Source organism: Pinus tabuliformis, chromosome 2_1 (assembly GCF_031772625.1).
Source record: "Pinus tabuliformis cultivar Carrire ecotype Pingquan chromosome 2_1, CPIR1, whole genome shotgun sequence".
NCBI lineage: Eukaryota > Viridiplantae > Streptophyta > Pinopsida > Pinales > Pinaceae > Pinus > Pinus tabuliformis.
Genome location: NC_142299.1, coordinates 490,162,747 through 490,173,633, shown reverse-complemented (window position 1 = coordinate 490,173,633; position 10,887 = coordinate 490,162,747).

Here is a 10,887-nt window from a genome sequence, read left to right as displayed (position 1 = left end):
TCTTTGTTCACTATGCACATATACATTTCTTATTGATGATAAGGAGATGAATGTGAGTTCAAAGGAGTTAGAATGCCTAGTCATGGGTGATTGTTGTGGGAGGTTACAATAACTATAGAAAGGTGTTGTAGATTGAACATATGGGGCAAGTTCTGGGAGTTTCGTCAGCATTAAGTGTAGAAATTATGATGTAGATTTGTAACTTCTCATGAAATTTTAATCCAAATCACAAGACACAAACCTACTCTACTTCTCTGCATAATTCAATTCACAATTTAGAAAATTAATCACAAACATGCAAAGATAAATAACACACATGCACATAGGATTTTTCTAGTGGAAAGCAATCTGCTAAAAACCCATTTGTCTGCTTGCATTAATCTAATGAATAGAGATGTATTACAATTGATTACTTGAGCTAAGAACAACCTGTAAGTGAATAACCTATCTCTCTACTCACTGAGAAGCTATGACCTAGACTCAGTCAATTTCTACCTCTGCTTGAGCCCCTATTTCCTTGCACAATTCCTGAGGAAATTAGGCCCCTATTATTTAGGAATTTCCTCCAAAATAATTTCACAATTCCCAAGATTGATAATCTAACTTCATGCAACACCTATACACTCAAGACTAGTCTACAACTGATGTTACATTGCCTTAGAATCTCTACCACAACTGGGAAACTCAAATTCTCTACATGAACTAGCTATTTTGGGTTGATTGATTAGTTAACTGGATGATCACTAAGTTAGATTGTTGTCCCATTGCACAACTAACCTTCCACTAGTTCGTCCAATAGTTAGAACTAGTATAACTAAACAAAACTTGAATTAATTGACCTTGATTGCTACAAATTAGCAATCACACATGCTTAATTGAAATCCAACTCCCGTAACTCAAATTTACTGAGCTAATTGAGTGACAAGAGCCATGTCACCTCAGTTAAATACATCCAAGTTGTTTGCTGATGTGGAAATTCGAATTTTCTCAATTTGATCAACGAAAAATCAAATTGAGAATTTCTTGCTACATTGTTCCTACAGCTGTGGAGCTCAAACTTTCCTCTTGTTCCTCTATCACAATGTATTGTAGCAACATTATCTGCCTCTACACACAGTCCCATAAATGGTGATAACATATATCTATATGCTTGGATCGATCGTGAAATACCAGATTCTCAGAGAGCTTGATGCAACTTTAATTATCACAATAAATCACAGTTGAATCCAGCATTTGACCAAACAGTCCCACAAGTATCTTTCTCATCTAGATCACCTCACATGTTGCTTGACTTGCAACCATGTATTTTTCTTTTGCCAAGCTGAGTGCCACAAATCTTTGCTTCTTGTTGTACTAGGAAACCGTTGCGGACCCAACACTGAAAATTCCACCTGCTGTACTCTTTCGGTTGGATGGAATACCCACCCAATAGACATCTATGAAGCCACACAAATTCACTCCCTCTAACCATCTGTACATAGTCCAAATTGGATAGTGCCTCTGAGGTACTATAAAACATGCTTAGTTTCCTTCCAAAACAATTTGGTCAGCCTAACCATAGGTTGGCTCAGCTGGTTGACTACATAGCACATATCAGGTCATGTGTTCACAAGATACATCAATGAACCCACTAGCTTATGATAAATGCTAACATCCACTTCTTTACCTAAAGTGGCATCCTCCTTCCTTCAGTTGGTCGCTAGAGGTGTATCCATGGGTTTGCAACTCTCCATGCAGAATCTCTATAGTATCTCATTTTCATACTTTCCTTGAGACACAAACATTTCCACATTGCCTTGTCATAATTCCAACCTGAGGAAATAGTGCATGAGACCCATGTCCTTCATTTCAAATTCCCTTGCAAGGTCCTCCTTGAAATATATGATCAGTTTCTCATCACCACTTAAAATCAAATCATCAACATATAAGACAATTATATGCAATTTACCTTCTACCAATATATGATAGAGGTTCACATCTTCTTCACTTTTGGTGAAGCCTAAACCAGTGAGATAATTGTCAATATTGGTGTACCAAGCACGGGATGCTTATTTGAGATAGTACAATGCTCGCTTGAGTCTAAACATACAAGAATCTCGACCAAATATCTCAAAACCTTCTGGTTGCTCAATGTACACCTCCTCCTCAATAACCCCATTGAGGAATGTTGTTTTTACATCCATCTGGTGGATCTTCCACCCCATCTGCATAGGCAGTGCAAGAATTGATCTAATGGATTGATCCAGGAGGACCCAAAGACACTCAGAAGCAAAGAGGGCTCATAATAGCTCAAAAATTAAAGTCCTCAGATTAAAGTGAAACCAAGAGCAGATCGTATTTCTTGTTGTCCTGATTGCAACACTGCGAACGATACTCAAATCTGAGTCTGTATGCTCAAGTTATAGCTGGTCAAAGTTATAGTCAAACTTGGCCAAGTGGCAGTCTTAATGAGGCAACAATGTGGCAGTCTTAATGAGGCAACAATGTGGTAGCGAACCCCCGCCACCCCTTCCAATGATAATGTCATGTTAAAAAATAACCATATTAATTGGGGTGGTAGGCGGTGAAACCCCGCCACCCCCATTGTGACGATATATATATATATATATATATATATTTATATATATATATATACATATATAGAAACAAACCAAATGGGTCAGGGCTTGTGGGAGACCCGGGACCCCACCCAACGGCCCATGGCCAATCCAATGTACTGCCACCTTATATACAACAAGGCCGGTGGGGGTTGAACTTGCTTGGCCCACGTGGGCCGACCCCCAATGGGCAGCCCTAAAATTACAATAATTGTCAAAACCATACACAAATGCACCACATAACCACTATCTCATTCCAAACTTTAACCATCGTGGTTTACAATGGCTTTTTATAACTACTGATCGATTTTCCAAAAAATCAACATAAGTGGTGAGATAGGGGTTCAACCTTGGGCTCTCCACCCGCCCAAATTAGCTCTTTGACAATATGCCAAGTGGGCCAACATTGTTTAATCCACTCGACCATCACTGTATAAAATCGAACTTGCTATTCGACTGATAGTGGTGGAGGGTGGACCTATTGAACTGCGAGCGGATCAGAGGAGTGGAACCATGAAAGAGGGATCTTCCAACATTATGAAAGGATTCCCTTAGAGGGCCAGAGCTGCCAGTGTCAGATTTTGACAGGCTTATAGTCATTTTTACACGTTTTCTCACTATAAGTCTGATCGTACAGTCTGTTTCTCTATATGAGTAGTAGAAATTCAAGCAAATAGAAGCAAGGAATCTTTGCAAAATCTTGTGTAATCTAGAAGATTTCCTTGGAGTTTTTTTTTTACCAAGGTAGTATGGTGCTGAATTTATAGTCATTTTTCACAAATTTTCATAGGGAGCGTAGTGGTGTGCTTAGAACCTTCATTTGAGTAGCGAAAGTTTTGGCCATCTTTATGAGGGAAGCTTTGGGGGAATCTTCAAGATTCCTGAGAGTGTAGAATTTGATGGCGTCAGAAAGGGGCAAAGTTTAGAGCCATTTGACACGATTTCAAGCCACAAATTTAGTGATGATGTCTGTTTCAGTAGCTGAGCTTTTCATTTTCCGTCCATCCCCAAAAGTGGAGGTATATGATGCATTTATGTCATGCCTTTTTTTTTCAGATTTGTTGAGATGATGATTTGTTTTTGAGATCCTTGTTTCTATTATGTTGAAATGATGCTTGTATGCCACATCATTTTAGAATTTATTAGCTTGTCATGCTGAAGGAATGCTCATTTGAGTGAGAGTTCCTATAGGAGGATGTCTTTTGGAGAGACATGCCACTCTTATTGAGGGATTTTCCCATATGAGTGAGATTTCCTGAGAATGTCTCATGGAGAGACATGTCACTTTGATTGAGGGAGTTTATCCTTGCAATGACAAAGAATGTACTATGTACTCATCATCATATTGCAACATTTAATGAAGCAGCCTCCCCACTCTTGACACCAGGGCCCAAAGACTTAACCCACACTGGGTGAACTCCATTATCAATGCATCTGTGTTCTTTGATTTGATGATGTCATTATGTTTAATCTTATTTACAATATGCACATGTGGCTTCTAATACTCTTTCATATGCAATTCTGCTAACATCATAGAAGTAAAATATCTTGGTTAATTTTAGTAGCTGAAGATATTTGGATCAAGTTTGGTATCATAAATCTTCTTGCTAATGTGAATTGCGATTGTGAATGATTAAACGTGAAACAAGAAGGGAAATGGATAAAAAAGAAGATCTCTATGAGGACCTTCTCAGGATGGCACACATGGTGGATATAATGTATGCAGATTATGAGGAGAAGATGGCAAGAGAGGAATGAGAGAACGAAAGATCAAAGGACAATGCTCCATCTACCCCCTTGAGTGGACATTCATCTTCATCATCGTCTTCTCATCATTTAGATGAGGAGATCAATTAGAGCCTTCAAGTAGAGAATGCTGAATTGAGGAGACTTGTACAAGAAGAAAAATAGGAGAAATAGAGATTGCAGCTTCAATTATGAGCCACGGAAGAGGCCTTGGAAAAATTGAAGCGCAACGAAGGCTTAGAGAGGCCACCATCACCTATTTCAGAATCGAAAGGTGAGGTAAAAAATGTTGATAGTTCTTTAGTTTCATTTTCACATGACACTGTTTTTGTTGGAAACATGGAGGTACCCATTTCAGGAACTGGCATGAGACTTCTTACCAAGATGGGGTATAAAGGAGGAGGATTTGGTGTTAATGGTCAAGGCATGACTCAGCCATTGGAGGTGGTACAAAGACCTTGATTCATAGGTTTGGGATACACTGAAGGAGAGTGTTCAAAGGTGTCAAAATCTTCCAAGACATTGTTGAAACCATCGAGGAAAGAGAATGATGGGAACACATCACCATCCTCGTGTTTGGTAATTTAATTGATGTTAAATTACTACATAAATTATTGGCCAAGGCTTGTAAACTAATGAAGTGTATGTGCACTCTATGTGTTCAAAGTCCTTATGGTGTAAGCAAATCCTAAATTAATTTGAGATATCTTTATGCACATATTCTACTTAAAATTTATTAAAACAACTATCACTCTTGCATAAAGTAAGGATGTCACACTTAACAAAAATGAAACTGAGTTTATCACACTTGCTTGAAAGAAATATCACACTAGAATTATCACACTTTCTCAAAAGAAAGATCACTCTTGTAAAAAAAAAGTTACTTTGAAATAGAAGACTAAATAATCAAACCCAAATAAATTTCAACGGAAAAGGAAATTAATATAAAATATCACACTTAATATAAATCAAAGTCTGCTTCACTCAAATGTACCTTAAACTCTATTTCAAATCTCAAATCATTTCACACTTTGTCTGCAAATTCTTATCTGCATAAGATATCTTGAGTTATTCTATCCATCCTACAGTCAATTGATTAAACACAACATACTCTGTTATGAACTCTGATATCACTGTCAAAAGCATTCATTAACAATCGAAACTGGAAAGTTAGATAAAATAATTCAAAACGATATAAAATGAGAAACTAAATGTTGTCTAAAAATAAGTAAGACCTTACAGCTCCAGGGGGCCCTCTTATGAGTTGTACGTATGCACAATTACTCAGAAACTAAATGACAATTTCTCAACAGAATGATTAAAATTGCCTTTATAAATGCAAATAGAGTTTCAAAAATAATATTCACCTCGGTCGTTTATCATGCCGAGAGGTATATTTATAACCTCTATCAATAATTGTTTTATAGATTTACGAGCCTATCCTACTAGGAAGATACTAAAAATAACATAATAAGATAATATGACATGATTTCCTCATGATTTTCTATCGGAGAAACAAATCATGACACTAAATATCTTCTTCCATTAATTTTCTTGCTCGCTTGGTTCACCTTTGACTCCTTCTTCGCTGGTTGACTTCCACGTTGACTAGGCTTATACGATGTTATTATCATCGATCCAGGTCATGAATATAGGTAAATATTGTTATGCCAACTATTAGCCACCTTCCCATATGTCTCATTACTTGGCTGGAGTTCCAGAACCCATCGAACCTTAAACTATGCTACATAATTGGTGCAATTCAGTAGCTTATGTAAATATTGAGTTAAAAAATAAATAACAAGGAAACTTATGAAACAAAATATGTTTAGGTACTTGCTATTTCCATGAACCTTTTAAACCAATGCTCAATTAGATCTATTAGAGTAAAAAGGAAGGAGGATGGAGTCTAAGATGGTTGTCAAAAAGAGACAATTTTGGGTTTCAACATTCCCCCACACAGAAGACATTGCATGTCCTCATGCACAAAATTTCAAAATTTGTAATCCTTCTCTGTTACTGAGCTTCTTTAGAGGCCTGAGAAAGAACATCTAAGTTAGTTCTTCTTGCTTTCCTAAGTTTTACTGCCATGCTTGGTTTCTTCATCAAGATCCTTTACTACAAACTTATGACCTTTTTCTTAAGAAATTTATTTTTAGCTTTCCATTTCCTATTTTTCTCATACCATAAACCAAGATGTAACAAGATGTTATCATTTTGAGTTCTCTGGATTTTATTTTGTACCTTTAGTGTTTCATGTTCCCACTTCAAATGTCTATTTAATACCTCCAATTCATAGATTTCCTGCTTAACAGAGTTTACAATTTGGGGTTCTTCAAGAGGATAAAAACAAATTCCTTCATTTAAAATTTATTCTCAGTTTGAGGATGATTCGACAATTTTTCCTGTAGCTCTTCATTCCAAAGATTCTATGTAGTCGTATATTTTTTGCTAGATAGATCAATTTCCAGAGTTTTCCTAGCTGGACTTGCAACTAGTGATGGAACTCTCAGTTCCTCTTCTTCCTCTAAATTGATGAATCCTAGAGATTGTTGAGATTGTTCATGTATTGGTTTGTTAAGCCTTGAACTTCTCCTTATAGTTGATGGTGATTTTTCAGTATTTTGGGGATGCTTTTTAACCTTTTCTTGTTGTGTTTCTCCTTTTGATGTACTTTCCCCTTTATTGATGACTATATTTCTTCTAACATTTTTCTACTTAAGAGTTTCCAACACACTTTCAGGAGGGGTTTCAACATCAGAATACTGATCTTGTTGTGTTTCTTGTGCAGGTGAGTTTTCCTTAGGATTTGAAGGCAATTTTCTTCTACTCTTTCTTCTTTTATTGTTAGGTTCTTCTTGTTCAACTTCTTTGAAATGATTTCTAATTAGAAAATCTTCCCAAATATCCCCTTTTCTTTTCAGGCGAGCTTCAATTAAATGTTTCACTAACCCATGATGGTACAAGGCATTATCTATGGACTGTATTTTCCTCTAAATGTTTCCAGCCATTTTTCTCAAACTATGAAGTAGGAAGTATGGTAAGTTGATTTCATTACCATCAAGAAAATTCATCATTAGGCGAGCATGGTAAAAGAACATGTTTCCAAACCTACCTTCACAAGTTATGAATTTTTGAATAATTAATAGAAAATTTCTCCATTTAGTATTTAAGGTTGTGACTGTGATTCCCTTCTTAAAGACAAAGACCCATACCTGGATTTTTAAGGAAGACTTCCCATTTTTTATCTTTAATCTTCTGGTTCTCGAACCAACTTTTCTTGATTCTTGGTAATCCAGTAGCTTATGCTAAAAATGAATCTATTAGAACCAATTTAATGTCTCCAATATCTGCTTCTATACCATCATATTCCTGAGAAAATGGTTTCGTAACTTATTTCTCATGCCCATCAAATTTTTCAATAAATTCTAACCACTACGCTTGATGCAACTATTGTTTCACTTGTGGGTATCCTTCAAGAAATTTAGACCTAGTCAGTTCTAAGCATACACTGACTCCCATGATGAAGAATTCTTAGTCCCTAATTGCTGTTTTTGACAGGGCTATGGAAGGAGTTTGCTTATGGAGTAAGCGAAGGAGACGAAATTTGGGTAATAGTTGAGGCGTTTTCGACAATGGAACAAGGCTGAGTGGAATGGATATGATGTAAGGAACTATGATGGTATGCGAAGGAATTGGAATGATATACAAAAGGAAGGGAGTAAGTTTGAATGATGACAATGTTTCATATCAGATTCATATCCTTTTGACAAGATATAGATATTTTTGTTAGAACCAAAGTCATGTAAAAATGAGGGTAATCATTATACATAATGGCGGTAGAAAAAAGCATTCATCTATTTAATTTCATAATTCGATGTTTTTCCCTTTATTATCTAACTAATATTTATATACCTTCTATCTTGCTTTACTGATTTTTGGATTTTTCCTTTTGTAGGTTGTACATAGGTTGCTTTCGCTGTGATCTTCATTGAATTTGCTTTTGCCATGATATTCATTTTCCTTGGTTGAATATGTCAAGTTAGCTACGAAATTCCATGAGAGCTGCATATTATTGACAATTCTGTAGTTGTCTTATTTTTCAAAAGAGGAATAAAAATAAATGGGACAAGAATAGGGAATTAAAAAGAAAATCTAAGTTGCCAAGAATTCTTGGTTTTCAACCTAGATTTTCTGTATAAACATGCCAACAATGTTGGTTTTCATGTTTATACAATTATTATATTCATTTAATTTTTTTATTTAATTTTAAAAAATTAGAAAACATAATTTTGCAATTTAAGTTGGAGAGGAAGAAGAATCTTTCCTGACCAACTTTAAATCAATATTATCTTGCATATTTTTAATAAATTCTTCCTTTGTCAATGGTTTATGATATATTCGTAATATATGACCATTTACAAGGAATGTTACTTTCTCTTCATCAATGGTTCTGATTTTGACTGCTCCATTATCAAAGACAGTTTCAATCTCATAAGGACCAAGCCAATGAGTTTGAAATTTTCCTTGAAAATCTTTAAAATTTGAATCAAAAAGAAATGCCCAATCACCAGGCTGGAATTTTATTTCTTTGATAAAATTATCATGCCACTTGGATCTTTGTTGTTGGACTATATTGGTTCTATGAATAGAATCTTGTCGTATCTCATCAAGTTCATTCAATTGCTCCATTCTTTGTCTTTGGGCTCCTGATAGATCAAGACCCAATTTTACTATTGTTTTAAAAGTCTTTATTTGGAACTCAATAAGAAATAAGACTTTCTTTCCATAAAAAAGTTCATAAGGAGTGTGTCCTATTGTGGTTCTCCATGTGGTAAAATATGTCCATAAATCTTCTAGAAGCTTTTCTTTCCAATCCCTTCTATGCAGATTCACAGTCTTGGTACGAATTGCTTCAATTACTTTATTGGTGGATTCAACTTGTCCATTTTCTTGTGGATGATATGAAGTAGACCTCTGATTTTTTATTTTGTATGCATCCATTATCTTTTGTACTAACTTGGATGTAAATTGAGTACATTGATCTATCACAATTTCCCTTGGGACACTAAAACGAGTGAAAATATCCTCAAAATGAAATGAAACTACAACATTTTCAGTAGCAAAAGGAAGTGTGTTAGCTTCTACCCATTTTGTGACATAATCTGCACAAACAAGAATGTACCTTTTTGTCTTGATGGTGGATTGATTGGACCAACAAAATCCAAAGCCCATTTCTCAAAATGTTCAATAAGTACTTGAGGTTGTAGAGGAATTTCACCCGAAGAAACAGAATTTCCCTTTCTTCAACAACTGTCACATCTCTTAACATATTCTTTGGCATCCTTAAAAATAGAAGGTCAATAGTATCCTAAGAGAAGGACTTTATAGGAAGTTACTTTATCAACGAAATTTCCTCCACACGGTTCATCATGACAATATTTTAATATCTCTGGTATTTCATCCTCTCTAACACATCTTCGAATGATTAAGTCAGGTCCTATTTTGTAAAATTCTTCATTTATCCATGAATAAGATGCACTAGTTTGAATAACCTTCTTTTTTTCTCGAAGAGAGAAATATGAAGGCAACTTCCCTGTGGCAAAATAGTTAGCAATATTTGCAAACCAAGGACATTAAATAGCTACTGCAAAAAGATATTCATTAGGAAAATTATATTTTACAAGAACATCTTTATTATCGCTTTGGATTCTAGATAGAAAATCAACAACTGTGTTTTCCTTTCCAGGTCTCTCCAAAATAGTAATATTGAATTCTTATAATAACAATAACCATATTGTAATTATTCCATTAGTATTGATTTATTCATTAAATACCTAATTGAAGAATGATCTATCTAAATGAAGATTTCATAACAAGTGATATAATGTCTGAATTTATTGATGGCATCTACAACAACTAAAAACTCCTTTTCTGTTACAGTATAATTCAACTCTGCAGGGGTCAGATTTTTGCTTGTATAGTAAATGGCATAAGGAGTTAAATATTTTTTTCCTAATACATCTCCTAAAGTTGTATCTGAGGCATTAGTCAAAATGTGAAAAGTTAGTTTCTAGTTTGGTCCTCTTAAAATGGGTGCTTTAGAAATATTTTCTTTCAATGTTTCAAAGGCTTTATGGTAGTCAAAATTCCAAATGAATTCACAATATTTTGTAAGAAATTTGAAAAGTGGAGAGGCTATCTTCATAAAGTTTTCTATAAATCTTCTATAATAGTCAGTAAAACCAAGAAAACTTCTAACATCCCTTTGACAAGTAGGAACTGATAATTTAGAAATGAATTCTACCTTAGATGCATCAACTTTGATTCCATTTCTCGAAATATGGTGGTCTAAAACAATTCCCTCAGTGAACATCATAAAACATTCTTCATGACTTAATGAGAGATTTTCTCCTTTTACACCGAATGCGAACTTTTTCCAAAATTTTAAGAGCTTCTTCAAAAAAGTATCCATAGACAATAAAATCATTCATGTAAACTTCCACACAATCATGAATTAGATCAGAAAAAATTCCTAAACCTA